Below are 19,393 nucleotides of genomic sequence, written 5' to 3'. Positions count from 1 at the left end.
GAAAGAGAATCCCCTTCCATAAAGTCAACTGGTCACTGCTTTTCAGGAGTTTTTTCCCTTCTTTGCCTTTTTCCACTAGGACCTGGCTGGCTTTCTCTAAAAGACAATCTGTCTAATGTGGTCTGCTCTTGGCGTTTCCTTAACTGTTTTCTAAAAGGGTTTACTAAATTATCATCAACAATATCAATAACACAGTTAAGCAGTTCCTTATCATGATGATTCTTTTCAAAAAACTTTCTTAGGCCCATTTTTTTATCTTAAAAACAGTACAAAAAGCCACAGAAACTAAGAAAATTATAGTAAAACACTTGGAACACAGCCGCAGAAGGTTTAAACAACATGTACTAACAACACCAACTAATACCGAGTGATCAAACATGAACTGCTTTTGTTTACCAAAAGTACATGCGTCGAGTCGGATCCCGATGTTTTGTTTGAGCTCCGATGCAAAATTTTCTCAATATTTCACATTGAGATCTGATTATGTCCAGTACTGATGCGGTCAAGTACAGGAGTTCTGTATCCTCTGTCAAATCTATATGTATTCATGGATATACCTGCACTCTGCTTCCTACGTTGTTCAACCCAAGCATCTACTGGTAGATCACCACTCTTGAAGGACTGAATATATAACAGTACTTGCCTCTGCTGCCTTCAACTCTTGCAAAGTTCTCAGTGTCTTCCCCTACTCCCACCACATTCTCCCAACCCCCCTCGTATTGTATACGGCTTTCCCCTTCACGCAAATATCAAGTTAACGCTTGTCTACCCTCTGGTGCATGCTTCCCCTCCTTCCCTTCCTTTCCTACCTTTAAACCCTTCAAAGAATGTTTCTTTTAGCCTGAAAGCCCTTTCTTGACTTTTTATAACAGTGGTCTCTTACAGCATTTATCCTATGTTATTGGTTAATTTCATCAGCTAGACATTCTCCAGGTTCATTCATGTTATGAGATGTTTTGGAGATTCTTCCTTATTCTTTAATGGCACACACAGTATTCCATTGGGGTGTGCCTGTATGCCAGAATATATTTATCCATTCTTCCCCTGATGGCCACCAGATTGTTTCCATCCTTTTGCTATTGTGAATAGTGCTGAGTGGACACAGGTGTGCATACAGCTATCTGTGTTACAGCTCTGATTTCTCCAGGATCTAAACCACGTAGAGGGCTTGCTGAGTTGTAACTTATTTGTATCCCCAACTTTTTGAGGAAGTTTCATCACTTTTCACAGTGGCTCTACCATTTTATAGTCCCAACAGCAGTGGATGAGAGAGGATTCCACCCTGTCCAGCATTTGTAGTTTTCTATTATTTTTATAGCTTTACAGTTAATGCTGGAGTGATAGGATATCGTATTGTTGTTTTGATTTGTATCTCTCCAATAACTAATGATCATGAGCATGTATTATTTTTGGGAAGTGATTTTTAATTAAGAAAGCATACTGCAGGCAGGTCAGGGGGATGGAGCCAGATGTCTGGTCAAGGGTGGGGGCAAGGGGCTGGACTGGCTACACCAACTGCCGCTGCTTCGTGGTGGCTGCCTTGCTGGCGAGGTCCTGGCCTTCTTTGTAGCTGCCAGTGTCTTCTCCTTTGCCTTTTCTGTGGCTTCCTTGGTTTCGACCAGCGTCTTAGAAGGGGCCTCACCGTGCAGCTTGGCCAGGATGTACTCAAAGCCCTTCAACGCCGTGGTCACAATGCTGTGAGCCGGGCCAGGCCAAATTCCCGGACAGCTCGGGAGACACCAGACAAGTTGGAGGAGACCCAGGCTTCTCGGTGGATTTCAGTCCAGCCACTGTCGTCGGCATTCATGGGGTAAACACAGCTCTCTTCCACCCCCACGAGCCGGCCATGGTCGATGTTCCAGGTGGTCATGGGGCCACAACGGAGACCTCCAGGATGGACACCGAGTGAGCGACATTGGCAGGAAACAGTCGCTCGGCCCAGCGGGGCATCCTGTTGGTCTTGGTCAGGAGTCGCCTGGACAGGAGCTTCAGGTCAAGGGTCACCTCCCGGTGCACTATGTCTTCTGTCAGGACATGCTTGCTGCAGGGGTTCGGTACCGCTGCCAGAAGGCGGTGAACACTTGGTCCCAGGAACTCCGGAGCACGCTCTGGCCCAGGAAATATGTCACCATCGTCCCGGCCAGAGAGGGCTCAGCACCCGCGCAGCATCAGGGGTGCGGAGCCTGGGGGCACACGCCAGCCTGCAGATCAGCGACCACCACCCCGCGCCCCACCCGCCACCATGATGTGTGGTCCGAGCCTACCTATTTATCTGTTGATCACCTGAATGTCTATTTGGTAAAGTATCTGTTCATGTCCTCTGATCATTTTTTACTGGATTATTTGTTAGTTTCTATAAATTTTAGATGTTTATTACCTGATATGTCATTTCCAAAAACAATTCCTATTCTGTGGGTTATCTTTTTAATATTTCGGTTCATAAGTGATGTAGTGAGTTGCTAATTTCAAGGTCAGGGATTTGAACCCACCAGTCACTGTGCGGGAGAAAGAAGGCTGTCTGCTCCTGAGCTCGACAACCAGCGGGGGCAGTGTTGTTCTTTCCTGTGGGGTCACTGTTGTGATGCACTTAATGGCAATGGGTTTGTTTTGGTTGGGTTACTTCTTCTTTGCCAATCTGGATGACTTTGCCTTCTTTTTGTTGCCCAGTAGCTCTGGCTAAGACTTCCAGTACAAGATTGAACAAAGGCAGAGTTAAAGGGCATCTTTGTCTGGTTCCTGTTGGCAAGATTAACGCTTTCAGTTTCTCTCCAGTGCATGAGATGTTGGCAGTTGGTTTTGTGTATCTACTCTGTATTTTGTTAAGGAATTCTCCTTCTACTCCTGTTGGTTGAGCAGTTTTATCAGGACTGGTTGTTGGATTTTGTCAAATGTATTTTCTGTATCAACTGTTATGACTATGTTTCAATTGATATGATTATCATATATTTATATGACAGATTACATGAATTGATTTTCTAATGTTGAAACAACCTTGCATACCTGATTTAAATCACACTTGGTCATGATATATTATTTTTGATAGTTTATTGGATAGGATTTTGTTGAGAATTTTTGCATCTATGTTCATATGGGATCTTGGTCCATAATTTGCTATTCTGGCAATGTCTTTGCCTGGTTTGGCATTAGAGTTATGATCTTTTTATAGAATGAAATCTGGGAATTTGCTATCCTATTCTCTATTCTGGAATAATTTGAGTGCTATTAGTATCAATTCTTCTCTAAATGTTTAGTAGAATTTACCAACGAAGCCATCTGGTCTTGGAATATATTTTTTTTAATTGGGAGTATTTTAATAACATGGTCACTTTTTTCTTTTGTTATGGGTCTGTTCAGATCTTGTACACTATTTTGTGTTAGTTTCGGTAGGTAGTGCGTTTCTAAAAATTTGTCCATTTTTTAGGCTTTCATATTTGTTGGAGTACAGGCCTTTGTAATATTGTATTATTATCCGTCATTTCAGTTTGTTAAGTTGTGATGTCACCCATTTGGTTTCTTATTTGTGATATTTGCATATTCTTTTCCTTTATAAAATTTGTCAATGCTTTGTCAGTTTTGTTAATCCTTTCAAAGAACCAACTTATTTTCTTATTGATTCTTCCCATTGTTGTTTATGTTTTCTGACTCATTTACTTGTGCTCTAATCCTTATTAGTTCTTATCGTCTGAGGCCGAAGGCTTGTTTGTTGCTTGGTTCTAGTAGTTGGAGATAATGGATAAGGTGTTGATTTTGGTCTTATGTCTGTAATGTGTGTGTTTCTTGCTCTGAGTACTGCTTTTGCTGTTTCTCAAGGGATTTTTCTAAAAAACATTTTATTGGCATATATTTCACATATCAGACAATATAATCATTCAAGCATGTTAAGAAGAGTATCACAATCATCACCACAATAAAACATTTCAGAACAATCAATTATCTTCTCATACTCTTTGTTGTTAACTCTCCATTTCCCACCACCCTCCCCTGACATGACTGTGAGTAATTATCAATACACTTCCTGTCTCTGTAGATTTACCTATCCCGAATCATATATAGAAAATCATACAAAACACTATCAAGAAGCAAACAAAAGCAAAAAACAAGAATGGCTAGACAAAACATAGAAAAACCTCAATCATAAAGAAAGTAGAAAATATTTAAAGACTGAAACACTTTAAAATGGGTCAAAAGGACGTCAAATGATTAGGTATTACATTTTAACCTAAGTACATCATTCATAATCAACTTTGCAATGCTTTCTGTCTGATAGCAACGGAATTCACATCCCTGGACTATATTGAAAGAAAATTCACCGGAGGCTTAATCCCTGTGCGAACACTGCAAATGGATTTGGGGCTTCCACCATCATCCAGCGCCTCCGTGAATCAGGTGTTCACTTTAAGCTCTGGTGCCATTTCCTCCTTCAGATTTAGATTTTATTCTTTATAATCTTTGGCTCACACAGGCTTGTGTGATTCTTCCAGGTGGGCTTAGCTGACACTTCACTGAGATGGATGCTTGTTTTAAGACAAGATTTTAAGATCCCAGATGCTATTGTTTCTTCAAAGCACTTTTCTATCGCACCCGTATCTTCAGTGACCTCGTCATGAGGGCAAGTATCAGTAGGGCTTTGTCATAAGTATAAATTGTTCTTCTATGAAGTTAGAATTAAATTCAAGCCCAAAACTCATTCGTGTATTTATAATTTATATATCTTTGATTCATTTTAAAGACAGCATTACCATTTTATGATAGAGATCATTGTAAGTCATTCACCTGGGGTATAAGGTAATTCTATTAATAGTGCAATTAATTTAGCCAATGGTGTAGAATTAAAAACACTGTTGAGAAAAAGTAATTATATAAGCTTAGGTTGGCTTTGGATCACAATACATGAATTGTTGACATACAGATTAAACTTTTAAATGACTTTATACTGTTTGCATGAACAATGGGGGCTGGTAATAGGGTAAAAACTTTCAATAACACTCATTCACCAAGGCAGAACCATACCTATAAGACTAAAACATGTCATAAGAAATCAAGGAGGCCTTAAAATAGTAAGTATATGGTAGCTCCAGGCAACTGTTCGCTGGGCATCCTCAAAGCAAAAGATCTGAACCAAAGTCCAACGGCCACCAATTCCATAACCTTGGGACAGCACACATCTGCTACTTCTCGTGATAGGGTGTTTTATCCGTAAGTCCAAGGGAGCATGATGGCTTCTTAATTCTGGTACAGGTGAGTGTGAGGTAAAGCCCCACCTGCTGGAGTGGCCTGTGAAGGATGCTGTAAGTCCCAGAAGAACGGAGTCTGGAGTCCCAGGAGTCTACAGCACCCAGCCTGGGTCACCCAGGACTGGAGAGGAACCAGGTCAACAGTACACAATTAGGAACGTAATTTCAGATATATTCTCCCCTTGGTTTCTACATTTTAAAATATTGTTAAGTATCTTTTTCCTTAGGGAAGGTTGCTCCACCCTCAAAGCTTTTAATGTGTTGTGCTTTCATTCTCATTTGTTTTAATACATCTTAACTTTCTGTTTATTATTTCTTCAGTTATTCAACAGCTTTAAAGCAATTAAAATTTTAAAAAAATCAATTTCCATCTGATTCTTCCTGATTTTCTTATTGTTGACTTCTAATTTTATAGCATTGTGATCAGATAAGATGGCTTGTAATATCTTAATGTTTTAAAAAATTTATTAACACTTGATTTGTGGCCTAACATATGGTCCATTCTGGAGAAAGCTCCAGGTGCCCTAGAAAACAATATATATTGTATTACTGTTGGTGGAGAGTTCTGTTTATGTCTAAGAGGGCAATTAACTGAATTTTGCTGGTAAATTCTTCTATGTCTTTGTTCAATTTTTCTATTTTTTCTGCTCTTACTCAAAAATGATGTATTGAAGTCTTCTGTTATTGTAGCTTTGTCCATTTCTGTCTTCAACTCTGTAAGAGGTGATTAATGTATTTTGAAGGCTTTTCAATGGGTGCATAGATGTTTATTATATTTATATCTTCTTGTTTAATGGTCCCTTTAGTAATTATATAGTTCTCTTCTTTGTCTCTCATGATGTATGTTATCTTGAAGTTGAATCTTATCAGAGATTAATATTGCCACGTTTGGTTTTTTTTTTTGGTGGCTATTAGCTTGATACATTTTTTCCACCCTTTAAGTTTTTTTTATATTTTTGTCTTTGTGTGTAAAGTGTATTTCTTGTGAGAAGTATATTTATAAAGTATAAATACTATGAAGAAAGAGGCCAGTACACTTTGACAGAAAAAAATGTTCAATTTATTTAGTTGTGTGAAGGATTATCAATTGAAGACTACGTTCAGCAGAGATTAATAGACACCTGATAAACATAACTTAAACAATTTCGAGTTTGCTTTTCCCCTCTGGGGAATAAAACGTCTAGAGGTGAGCAGACCAATGTTGGAATGGCAGCTCCTTGATGCCGTCAGGGTCCCATGTGCCATCATTAGGGTACGGCCCTTGACCTCATATCTACCAGAAGGCTGCTGGAGCTTCCGTCATCATTATAAAAGCTCAGGCATACGCAAGGAGAAAGGACTACTTCTAAACAAAATATGCTTGCGTTATTGAATTGGCCTCCCTTTTAGGGAAATTTTCCAGAAGTACTATTCAACAATGTCTGTTTACATTTCTTTGATTTGTACTTTGTTGCATGACTCCACCCAGCTACAAGGGAGACAAGGAAATGTTTTTTACTGGGACCTTCTCTGTCTCCAATAAACCAGAAAACTTTTCATAGAGAGAGGAGAAACGTGAATGAATAGATAGGCAGCCATCCTTGCCCCAGAGTGAATACTGGAGGAAGTAAGACACAAAAATTGAGTAATTGAGTGGGAGAAAAATTCCAGGATAAGCCAATAGCAAGATTTGAAGGTCTCGGGAGAAAGAAGCCCAGTATAGTGGACTGTCTCCTGAGGAGCAAGGTGAGATTATTCCAGCCCTTTCTTGGTTTCCATTTTGAAGCCCCAATACTATAGCTAGATAATAAAAGAATGCTGAGCAGGATCATGAAACGACTGTTCCCAGAAAGAGAATATTGCACATCACCCGTCCTCTGTGACTCATCCCTTCCCCAATATCTTCAATTCTGAGCACTTAGTACTTTTTCCAGTGGAAATGTGAAATGGTGGTCCCTCTTCCTGCCAAACTCCCCATCAGCTTTGTTCTGGACCGTGGAAAAAAGAAATCCTGTTTCCTGTTCTTTGTTTCCTGGCTGTAACCTCTGGTTCCACCCCTTCTTGGCCTCACAGTGTCTATTTCCTCCTTGATCCCAGCGTCTCTCACAAGCTCATAGATCACTCTTCTCTTGAATAGTTACTAGTTAGTCGCATAGAATTATCAAAGAGGAAAATAACTCCTTTCCCTCCCGTGTGGTGCCCCCACCCACTAGGATCCCTTTGTTTTGCCTTTTTTAGGTTAATTTTCCAGGCTCTTAGCTGCAACTGCAGGAAGAAACTAAGCAGGTGTTGAGGGCCTGGTTCTCCTGGGGAATGTACTGGAGCAATGTTGGTGCCAGAAGCAGAAATGATGTAATCAGCTCATTGGCAGCAAAATGAAGACAAGGAAAACTCCAGGGGTCATATCTTGGGTGTGAGATGGAGCTACAACGCCATTACCAGGAGGGGGAGTCGCATATGCCTGCCTAAGAGAAGAGCTTCTTGGTTAGCATGGTTTTTTGTTTTTGTTTTGTTTTTTTTCGCTGATAGACAAGCTTACCTTGGATAAGTTATTTGGCTGACATTTTAGTTAGTTAATGCCGATGTAACACAAATCTCACAAACCAATGACTTTAAAGAACATTCATTTATTTTCTCACAGCTCTGGAAGGCAGAAATTCAACGCCGGGTCTTGGCCATTTAAATTTTTTCCTTGTTGGTAATCCTAGCCACATCCCTTTGTTCTTTGGAGATCCTCAAAAGGCACTTTGTGTGTGTGTGTGTGTGTGTGTGTGTGTTTTCTGTTTTCTTTTTAAATTTATAATTCAGAAGTTATTAAATTAATTACCCACCCCCGGCTTTGGTATGATTTAACAGAGAAACCCCTATTTCCAAACAGGATTATCAGGAAAGGGAGGAGGCTTAGGATTCTGATACATATTTTGGGAAGATACAATTTCATCTATAACAGCCGCTCTACGCTTTGTGTTCCTCATCTGTGAAATGGAGATCATAGTTTCGACATAATAGAGTTGTGAGGATAAAGTCAAATGTGTTTAAAATACTTGTTGTAAAACTACATCATAAGCACTCATTATTATTTTTGTTACCAGTGGGATTTAGATTGTGTGTGTGTTTATAAATGCCATGCCTCCCAGCTGTGAGAAGAACAAGAGGAAGAACTTCTACAAGATGGATCGACAAACGGCTGCCTCCATGCGCTCAAACATGAGAATGATTGTGAGTATGGTGCAGGATGGGGAAGTGTTCCATTGTGTTGTACCTAGGGCCACTCTGAGTCAGAACCAACTTCATAGCACAACAGTTCTCAACCCGTGGGTCCCGACCCCTTGGGGGTCAAATGACCCTTTCACAGGGGTTGCCTAAGACCATCGGAAAACACATAAATATTTCACAATATGTAATTACATATTGTTTTGTGATTCTCACTATGCTTTCATTATGTTTAAGTATGTTCAATTTGTAACAAGGAAAATACATCCTGCATATCAGATATTTACATTATGATTCATAACCATAGCAAAATTACAGTTATGAAGTCACAACAAAAATAATTTTATGGTTGGGAGTCACCACAACATGAGGAACTGTATTAAAGGTTGAGGCCTTAGGAAGGTTGGGAACCGCCATGACAGCATCGAAGGAGAAGGAGAAGAAAACGTCTGGAAAATCGCTGAGTTCTTCGTGGAACAGCTGGGCTCATCTGTTCAAGATTGGCATCAACCTGAGCCCTTCTTCTCGGATGTCTTCAGAGCCTGATAATACGATCTGTAGCGTGAAGGCCATTGGAGATGGAGACTATGTCCAAGGTGCTCTCAGTTGGAGGTCAACCACAGCTCTCCAGTTAAACGCCTTCTTGGAAGTGCCAAAGGATGAGGAAAAGAGAGCCGGCCCGGCTTCTCGCCAGGGTGTCCTTACGGCTGTCAGTGACAGATGAGAAGCAGTCCAGCTAGGGATGCTCTTAAGTCATCTCCTCATGCTTGTAATAGCATAGACCCTTTGAAGCTTCCTGCCGGATAAAGCTGTTCTGATGCTGACTATGGTGAACTGTCCTAGCCAGGTGACATGCTTGCCCTTGTGTAAATCATTCTGATCAGGGTGGCGGAATTTTGTCATTAGTCAGACCTGAGCCAAAGCCACTGAAAGGGAGTTTTTTACTGATTCTTAGAACCTGCTGCAGACAGTGTAGAAACAATTGCTGTCATTTACTTTCTTAAGTTTCCAAAATATCGGAATGCACTGTCTTTAGAAGACTGTTAGTAGCAGATTGTTCGACTACCCATCTATTAAATTCGTTAAGAAAAAAGCCTCTACATGATAATCTTGGATGGGTGCTCATTCTCCTGTAATCAGCAGAGCTGCTAATCTGATTCAAGGATTCTACTGGAGGTGAACAGAGAAACACTGACAGCGCAATTCACACTTTGAGCTAGGTTTGGCTTCTGACATACACTGAGGATAGAACGGAAATCTCTGGCTCCTCAGGGCCGGCTTCTTTTGGTCTAAATTCTCTCCTCCGTTCCTTTATCATCATTCATGCTGGAAAGAGTTCCTCATTCTGCCAGAATAACATTCCCTGAAGTTTCGCTTCGTAAGCGTGCTGGAGTACATCTTCTGAAGACAGGACACCAAAATGAGTTGCATGCCCACTGAAAAATACTTTACACCATGCCATAGGCTTCTTCCAACTGCCAGTTGGCACAGAAATTCTTGGCACTTCTGGGTCAGTTTAATAAGATGCCTGCACAATTTAGTCCTTTCCTCTGTTTCTAAAACCCACAACTTTTTCTAATCTTTGAAAGATTTCACATTCTCTTCTTTTTCTTAAAGCATTTGGTGTAAACTTTAGAAAGCATTCTCTTGTCATCATGTTAGAGTTTTAAAGATTCAAATGGATGTGATCTAGTGTCTATCATGAGTTTTGGAAACCATCCATCTGACACTAGAAAGCTGGCTCATGACATTTTGACTGCTTTGAATGAAATGTTTAACTAGAATTGTTGAGGGAGGTAAGGGAATATGGCCACCAGGTATCAAGCAGAGGAAGATCTCAGTAACTTCCGCAGAGGTTCCCCTGGGAGGGCTAACCTCTACTCCCTGGCAGCAAGAAAATAAACAGCTAAGTAAACCCAACTTTCTTAAAGTGGGAGTGCTGCAGTGTCTGCTGACAGGCTCCCCTTTACCATGGACAAGAGGCACAAATTGTTTCTGTGAGCTTCGCCCTCCTAGGCACAGCAGATTTTTCCAGTCTCTGAGCCACGCCAGCCACTCCCTTCCCTTGATTCGGTAGCACCTGGATGCCTTGCGTGGCTAGCTGGTGGAGTGGGACGTTTGATGCAGATATTGTCAGCACCCAAGCCACACTTTCCACCATTTTCCCCTTCTTCCCTGTTTTGCTTTCTGGGGCCTCCCTCCCCACGTGGCTCCATTCCCACCTGCAACACATATGTACACACAATAACACTGCCAAAGGAGTGAACATTCCCACCCGCAACACATATGTACACACAATAACACTGCCAAAGGAGTGAACATTCCCACCCGCAAGGTGATTTAGGTTTTTATCTTGTTTTATATGCATTTTGTACTTTTGTTCTATTATAATTCATTAATTTTTTTCTATTTTTCTCCCACTTTCTCTTCCTGTGACCCACCCTCTTGAAAATATGCATTCCCTTCCCTCCCTCCCCCCACAAAAGCAGATAAGAGTGCAGACTCTGGCACATCGACTGAAACAAGAGCTTTTATTTTTTTCTCTCTTTCACCTGAGTGCACAGATACATCCACATCAAGCTTCCATAGCAGTAGAACGTCAGCACCCACAACCAAGCTACACCCAAGTCTCCTGTGTCTTTTGCCTCATTTATTCCTCTCATTTTCCTTACAGTCCTCCCATTGTCTCTCTGTTTTCTCTCTATCTCATGAAATCCCAAGGGGGTAACCCAGAAAAAAGCTCTCCTGCACGGAGCTTTCCTAGGACACAGTTTCCCATTGGGTGGGCATCAAGCAAGTGGCTTTGCATGGAAAGCTGCTCTCTGGTCACAGTGAATTTTTTTCATAAAAGCAGCTTCGCTCAAACCTAGTTTTTTTGTGATGTCCAATAAAGAGAACAGCATGCAGCCATGAAATGTTGTTTCCTGCTCCAGAAAAATGCCATAGAAACTGTTGTGATGTTAAACACAGCTTACAAGGACAGCGCTAGGTGAAAACCTCAAGTGTATGAGTGGTTTTTCTCATACCAAAAAAAGATGAAATGGTGATTGATGACAAATCTTGTTCTAGTTGTCTGTCAACTTCCTGAACAGACAAAAATGTCCACAAAATGTGTGCACTTGTGCTCCAAGACCATCGATCGGTCACTGAAGAGTTGAGCAAATGACCCGGGTGATCTTGAAGCTTGGTTCAGCGAACTTTAACAGAAGATTTAGGAATGAGAAGGTTGTGCCTGGGGTCCTCACTGACCAGGAAAAAGGGCGTCTAGTGGAAACATGCCGTCCTTTGAAAGAACAGCTCTGAAATGACCCAGAGTTGTTTGTCCAAGGTCATTACTGGTGACAAGACGTGGTGCTAGTCTTTGACCCCGAAAGCAATCAGCAAGCAAGCCAGTGGAAGATTTCCCCTTGAGTGTTGTGCTAAGAGTTGCTGTGGAGTTGGTTCTAACACTGGCAACCTTATGAAAATAGAACGAACCACCATCTTCATGATTATTGGTATGTTTGAATCTCTTGTTACAGCTATTGTGTGGTGCTTTTGAACCTGAGGGGCTCATCTTCCCGCACTATATTGAGCAATATTCTGTTCTGATTCGGGTTCTTGTCACTGTCTGGTTCTCAGAAGTACATCTCAAAGCCTTTTACTAGCCGTGCTGTTGTCTGTTTATTCTCTGTGGTGACTTGCATGCTGCTATCATGCTGGAAGCTGTGCCTTTGCTATTGTAGATATCAGGGTCACCTGTGATGGAAACGTTGCAGCACAACTTCCACGCTTTGAAAGACTGGGGAAAAAAAGGCCTTTCTCATCAATAGCCACCTCTTAAATACATATTTATTTGCAATTTTCAACTCTCTTTAAAATTCTTCTGATTAGGCCTTTTCTTAACAGTGTGTACAAAGGGCTGATTCAGCTGAAGGGGAGAGCTGGTCAAACTGAGCCCAAACTCTTGTTTTCCATCTCACCCCCCTTATCTCTTCTTTCTGAAGTCCAGAAAAATAGAGAAAGAATATTTACTTATTTCAGCATAACCTGTTGAATCTTGGCCTCCCATAGAAATGTCACTTTAGTTATAAACACATCATTCACATTGAGTTTATAAAAGTGGACGCTACAGCATATAGAACACTCCCCGGAGATGAGCCAGTCAGGGTGCGATGTAACAATGATGAGAAATACAACTTTCCTCTAGTTCCTAAAGGTTTCCTCCCCGCTCCCACTACCATGACCCGAATTCTATCTTGCAAGACTGGCTAGACCAGAGGAGGTACACTGGTACAGATGGGAACTGAAAATACAGGGAATCCAGGACGGATGAGCCCTATAGGACCAGTGGTGTGAGTGGCAAAACAGGGAGGGTAAAGGGAGAATGGGTAGGAAAGAGGGAACCGATTACATGGAACTGTGTGTGACCTCCTCCCTGGGGGACAGACAACCGAAAAGTGGATGAAGGGAGATGTCGGACAGGGCAAGATATGACAACTTATACCCATTTATAAACTATCAAGGGCTCATGCGGGAGGGGGGAGCGGGGAGGGAGGGGAAAAATGAGGACCTAATGTCGGGGGTTTAAATGGAGAGAAAATGTTTTGAGAAACGATGTACAAATGCGCTTTACACAATTGATGTGTGTATGGATTGGGATAACAGTTGTATGAGCCCCTAATAAAATGTTAAAAAAAAAAAAAAAAGAACACTCCCCAAGGAGCTTGATTCTGAGACTCGGATTCCTCAGTGGCAAGCCGCAGAACTACCTCTGGCTCACTTAAGGATAAACAGAATCAAACAGGAAGAGAGGGTGGGCGGAGGGAGGGCGAAAAGACAGAAGAAGTATGGAGTGTATTGGAGGCTATGGGGTTGTTCATAGATCAGAAGGAAAAGCTGAGGAACCAGCCTTCAGAAAGCACAGGAATCAAAATCTTAGGAAGCGGGAATTCCCTGACAGATGAATCGTTTCTTCTATTTTAGTTCTCTGCCTTGCTCACCTCAGAATTTAACTTTCTGGGGAATAAAAGCAACCTACTAGACCACCATACTTGGATCTTAGGCTCGCTGGTCAGCCAGAGGGAAACACAACACCTCAATTGGCATTCCGACCTAGCTCATCTATCCCTGCTGAGATCACCTGCAGTGGGAGAGGGATGCTGCCTCCAAGAAGGGGGACTAGATGTTAGTAAGAAAACAATAAGAGCTATAGACTACACAGAACCAGGGTCGATTGATAATGGGGGAATCAGCGCCACTTTACTTAATGGAGAAACTGAGACATTGAATGAACGGGGCACAGAGGCAAAAATAAACCTTTCCGATGCCTGCCAATCAAATAGATTTTTTTCCCACCTTATTCTGTCCAGTCTACTTACACGGGACTTCTGAAACTTGGCGGTCTGTCAGAATGACCTGTGGAGCTAGTTAAAAATAGAGGAGCTAGATTTGGCATGAGGCCAGGGCATCTGTATTTTTAATAAGCCTCTCAGCTGTTTCTGTTCACCACCAACTTTGAGATTGACTACATAAGCCTCCCATGTGATCTAACCTAGAAAAAGAACACTGTTGAACAAAAAAATGGAATACGGTGATTTTAGGGAAATGAATTTAGTGCTATGATAATGTTTTTTGAGGTTCACTCAGCATTTACTGTTCTCATGTGTTTGGGTTTGTGGAAATGTGCAGCCTGAAAGAACACTTTCTCTATTAAGACAAGCCTGCACCAAGTGGATCAGGAAGGTTAGGCTGTTGTCCTAGGAAGCACCTACCATTGAGCACAGCATTGTGTCCTTCTAGAGCAGTCCTGGGAGAAAGATAAGACTTTCCAGGCCCATAAAGATCTACAGTCTCAGAAACCCATAGGGCAGTTCTACTCTGTCCTATAGGGTTGCTAGAAGTCAGAATCCTCTTGATGGCAGTGAGTGAGTGAGTGCTGTCTTGACCACCTATAGCTAAAAAGAAAGATTAGATTGTATGAATAGATTACCTAAGTGCAAAGATCTGAAACTCAGAGAAAGGCTGGGAAACAGGCCTGAATTGGCACCAGCAGGAGATAGATCTGTTACCTGTATCTTTTTGTCTTATCACAACTGATGAAGGAAGGTTTGTCTAAGGCTCTCGGCCTATTTGGAGGACAGAAGAGAAGGAAGAATATTCTTCTCCTGCCGAAGAGTCTAATTCCTTTTACTTCACATGGCTCCTCTTATCCATTTTTCCTTGCCTAGGTGTCACATCCTGATCTAATTTGGTGCCCTGCTGTTGTGGACAATCTGTTCTGTCCCAGGATCTATGTGTGACCTGTTCAGTCAGACAAGATTTTGTGCTTAGGAGAATTCTACATATGGCTTAATGCTCGTGCTGTTGCCATCTGTAATTTCTTTAAAAATAATCATTCTATTGGGGGCTCGTACAGCTCTTATCACAATCCATACATATATGCATTGTGTTAAGCACATCTGTACATATGTTGCCATCATTTTCAAAACATTTTCTTTCTGCTTGAGTCCTTGGTAGCAGTTCCTCATTTTTTCTCCCTCCCCACCCTCCCTCCCCCACGCAACCTTGATAATTTATAATTTTTTTTAATGTCTTACACCGACGGCTATCTCCCTTCACCCACTTTTATGCTGTCTGTCCCCCTGGGAGGGGGCCATATGTCGATCATTGTGATCGGTTCCTCCTTACTCCGCTCTCCCTTCCCTTACCCTCCTAGTATCGCTACTCCCATTATCGGTCCTGAGTTTATCTGTTCTAGATTCCCTGTATTGCAAGCTCTTATCTGTACCAGTGTACATGTTCTGGGCTAACCAGATTTGTAAGGTAGAATTGGGGTCATGATCGTGGGGGGCTGTAGGAAGCATTAAAGGACTAGAGGAAAGTTGTGTGTTTTGTCGGTGCTATATTTCACCCTGACTGGCTTGTCTGTTCCTTGTGGGCCTTCTGACAGGGATGTTCAATTGACTACTGATAGGCTTTGACTTAGATCACTGATGGGCTCTTCCCTCCCCCTCATTCACATTGATATGATTTCTGTTTTGCTTTGTTTTGGGTCTTTATGTCTGACACATGATCCCATAGACACCTCATGATCACACAGGCTGGTGTACTTCGTCCATGTGGGCTTTGTTGATTCTCAGTTAGATGGCTGCTTATTTATCTTCAAGCCCTTAAGACCCCAGATGCTATATCTTTTGATAGCCGGGCACCATCAGCTTTCTTCACCACACTTGCTTATGCACCCATTTTGTCTTCCGCGATTGTGTCAGGGAAGGTAAGCATTCAAAAAGTGCCAGGTTATTAGAACAAAGTGTTCTTGCATTGAAAGAGTACTTGAGTGGAGGCCCAATGTCCATCTGCTGCCATAATACTTTATAAATAAATATACATACATAGATCTAGTCCCTTATCATCATATATAAATATATTTACATATATGCATGGCTGAATTTAGACCTCTATAAATGTCCTTTGCCTCCCAGTTCTTTTCTCTATTCCCTTTTATTTTCCTCTTGTCTCACTATATTAGGCCTTCTTCGGGTTTCAGTAGTTCCTCTCAGCTTCATTGCCCTTGATCAAGCTCGCCCCCATCCCCGCACCCTCCCAAGCATCCTATACCTTCCTCGCCCTCATTTTAGATCACTTGTTCTTCCCTTGTCTCTGAGTTTATTGGCACCCCTCTCCTTCCCCACCTCCTCTGTCCCGTGTCCCCCCGGAACCATAAGCCCATTGTTCTCTTCTCCGGATTGTTCATCCCACCTCTCCTGTCCTGATAGACATGCAGAGACAATAATATGCACAAAAACAAAGTAAAGCTAAACATAAGAACAAAAGATAGCAAAAACAAAAGGACAACTAAAAAAGAGGGAGAAATAAGACCAACAGCAAAAAAAAAGAAAGGCCCTCAAACAATTCCAGGTCTCTCCATTGACTTTTATGAGTGTTTTCCAGTTGAGTCCACTGGGGTGCCACACCCTGGCCCCAAAGTCCACCTTTGGCATTCCTCGGGGACTTCATTTCTCTGTTCCCCCTGCTGTTCTGCTGCACGCCCTTAGTATTTTTCCCTGGTTCAGTGGGGTCAGATTAGGGACATCTCCTACTCCCTGTCCCCAGTGTTGTCCCCCGTAGCACTATGAGTCAGTGAGGGATGTCATGTCTCGTGGTGGGGCTGGTCCTGTGATTCTCTCTGTGTATTGGCTGTGCTGAGCTGGGATATTGTCTTCAGGCCTTGGTGGGCCAGGATGTGTTCCACTCTCTCTCCTTCCCTCTTCGTTTGCTCCTGAGCAGAAGCACCCCTTTTCCTGAGCTGCAGCTTCAGTGCTGTCCTCTGCAGTGGGGGTGGGGTGTCCATGTAGTTGGGATTGGGGGCCGGCCCTGCAGACCTCGCTATTGGTTCTCTGCTTCATGTCTGTATGTTGCGTTCATGTTTTAGTGCATTGGGCTGAGGTCTGGTCCTTTTCTCACTTCCTGTGGAGATATAAACAATACCTTCCCCTTGGGTGGGTTAGTACCCTGATACCCCATTACCCATGTCTCTCTTTTTTTTTTTCATTTCCCCCTCCTTTTTAGTTGGTTGCCATATGTATCCCTGGGTTGGGTTTGGCCCCTGACAAACTAACTGGACCTCACCCCTGGAATGTATGTACATAGTAGCTTTTCCCCTGTGCCTCTTTTTGCATTGTTTTTCTTACCTCAGTGGACTCATGCTGTACTTGACTTTTTGTGCTTGGCTTACTTCGCTTAGCATAATTTCCTCCAGTTCTTCTCATGCAGCGATGTGTTTCATGTGTTTTTAGAGATGCATTGTATGTATGTACCACAATTTTTTAATTCATTCATCCGTTGATGGAAATTTGGTTGTTTCCAACTCCTTGTGATTGTGAACTGTGCTGTGATGAACATTGGAGCACAGATGTCTGGCTGTGGTTTGTTTCTTGCCTCTTCTGGGTATATGCCCAGTAGGGGATTGCTATGTCGTATGGTAGCTCCATTTCCATCTGTTTTAGATTTCGCCAAATCAATTTCCATAACGGCTGTACATACCTACAGGTCCACCAGCAGTGGATGAGAGTTCCTATCTCACCACAGCCCTTCCAACACTTGTTGCTTTCTGATTTTTTTAATTGGGCTATATTTGAGGGTATTAGGTGGTATCTCATAGTTTTTTAATTTGCATTTTTCTATAGCTAAAGATATAGAACATTCCTTCATATGTTTATTGGCCATTTGGATTTTGCCCTTGTGAAACTTCTGTTCAGATCCTTCGCCCAGCTCTTCAGTGGGCAATTTTTTTTTCTTATTTTAAGTTAGCAGAGTATTGTAGATTTTAGTAATAAGGTTTTTGTCTGATGTGTCATTGCTAAAGATGTTTTCCTGGTCTATGGGCTCTCTTATTACTCTCTTGGTGAATTATTTCGATGTACACAGGTGTTTTATCTTCAGTATATCCCATTTGTCAATTTGGGCCCTTCTGTGTTTTTGTCCTTCCCTATTTCCAGTAGCCTTTGTATTCCCTGAACCAAAGTTCTCAGGTTTGTCCCAATTTCCTCACTGATGGCCCTAACAATTTGGGGTTTTACCTCAAGGTCTGTGATCCACCTTGAGTTTATTCTTGTGTATGGAGTGAGGTAAGAGTCTTGTTTCATTTTCCTGAAGGTAGATAACCATTTTTCCAAGCACCTCTTGTTGAAGAGAGCATCTGCTTCCCATTTGATATTTTTTGGGCCCTTATCAAAGATCAGTTGTCTGTATGCTGATGATTTCATTTCTGGATTTTCAGTTGGTTTGAGTATTTATCATTATACTAATACCACACTGTTTTTACCACTGTGGCTGTATAATAGGTGCTAAAGTCAGGTAAAGCAAGCCCCCCAACTTTGTCCTTCTTCTTGAGGCGTTCCGGGCTTCTTCCGTCTCCATATGAAGTTGGTAAGCAGTTTTTCCAATTCTTTGAAGAAAGATGATAGTGTTTGTATCAAGATTGCATGGAACTTATATAGTGCCTTGGGCATAACTAACATCTTTACTATATTGAGTCTTCTGATCCCCAAGCATGGGATATCCTTCCATTTGTTGAGATCACTCTTGGTTTCTTGTAATAGTGTTTTGTAGTTTTCTTCATACAAATCTTTTTTTAGTCAGGTATATCCCTAGATACTTCAATTTGTGCTTGGCTATAGTGAAGGGTAATCCCTTTCTGAACCTCTCTTCCATGGTCTTTTCCACTGTATATAGCAGTTCAATAGACTTGTCTGTTGATCTTATATCCTGCCATTCTGCCATACTCTTGATTCACTTCTAGCACTCCCCTTGTGGAGCTTTTGAGATTTTCCATATATAAAATCGTCACCTGTGAATAACGAAGGTTTCACCTCTTTTCTTTCCCTGACGAATACCTTTGATGCCTTTTCTTTGTCTTATACTGTTAGCGAGGCCCTCCAGTACGATGTTAAATAGGAGTGAGGACAAGGGGCATCCTTGTCTGATTCCCTTTTTCAGAGGGATTGTTTTCATCTTTTCTCCATTGACTATCACGTTGGCTGTTAGTTTTTCATATATAGCTTGTATTGTATTGAGGAATTATCCTTCCATTCCTTTCTTCTTGAGTTTCTTAAACAGGAATGGGTGTTGGATGTTGTCGAACGCTTTTTGCACATCTATCAATATTTTCATGTAGTTCTTATCCTTTTCCATGCCAATGTGGCGAATAATACTTACAGCCTTTCATATGTTGAACCATTCCTGAATCCCTGGTATGAATCCTGCTTGATCATGGTGAATTATTTGTTTTATAGTTCTACTAGCCAGTATTTTGTTAAGGATTTTTGCATCGATGTTCTTTAGGGATATAGGTCTGTAGTTCTTGATTCTTTTGTGATCCTTGCCTGGGTTAGGAATCAGAGTTATACTATCTTCATAGAAAGAGTTTGGGAGTTTGCCATCGTTTTCTATGTTCTGGGAGAGTTTGTCTAGGATTAGTGTCAGTT

At 41.8% G+C, this 19,393-nt stretch overlaps 1 pseudogene; it reads right to left on the bottom strand.

Moving 5' to 3' along the window:
• Window positions 1-1,506: 1,506 nt before the first annotated feature.
• LOC101655481 lies at window positions 1,507-2,132 on the bottom strand (annotated as a pseudogene).
• Window positions 2,133-19,393: the final 17,261 nt, after the last annotated feature.

Source organism: Echinops telfairi, unplaced genomic scaffold (assembly GCF_000313985.2).
Source record: "Echinops telfairi isolate 266 unplaced genomic scaffold, ASM31398v2 ScPeMD7_7469;HRSCAF=8507_0, whole genome shotgun sequence".
Lineage (NCBI taxonomy): Eukaryota > Metazoa > Chordata > Mammalia > Afrosoricida > Tenrecidae > Echinops > Echinops telfairi.
This window is presented reverse-complemented; position numbering and strand designations above follow the sequence as displayed.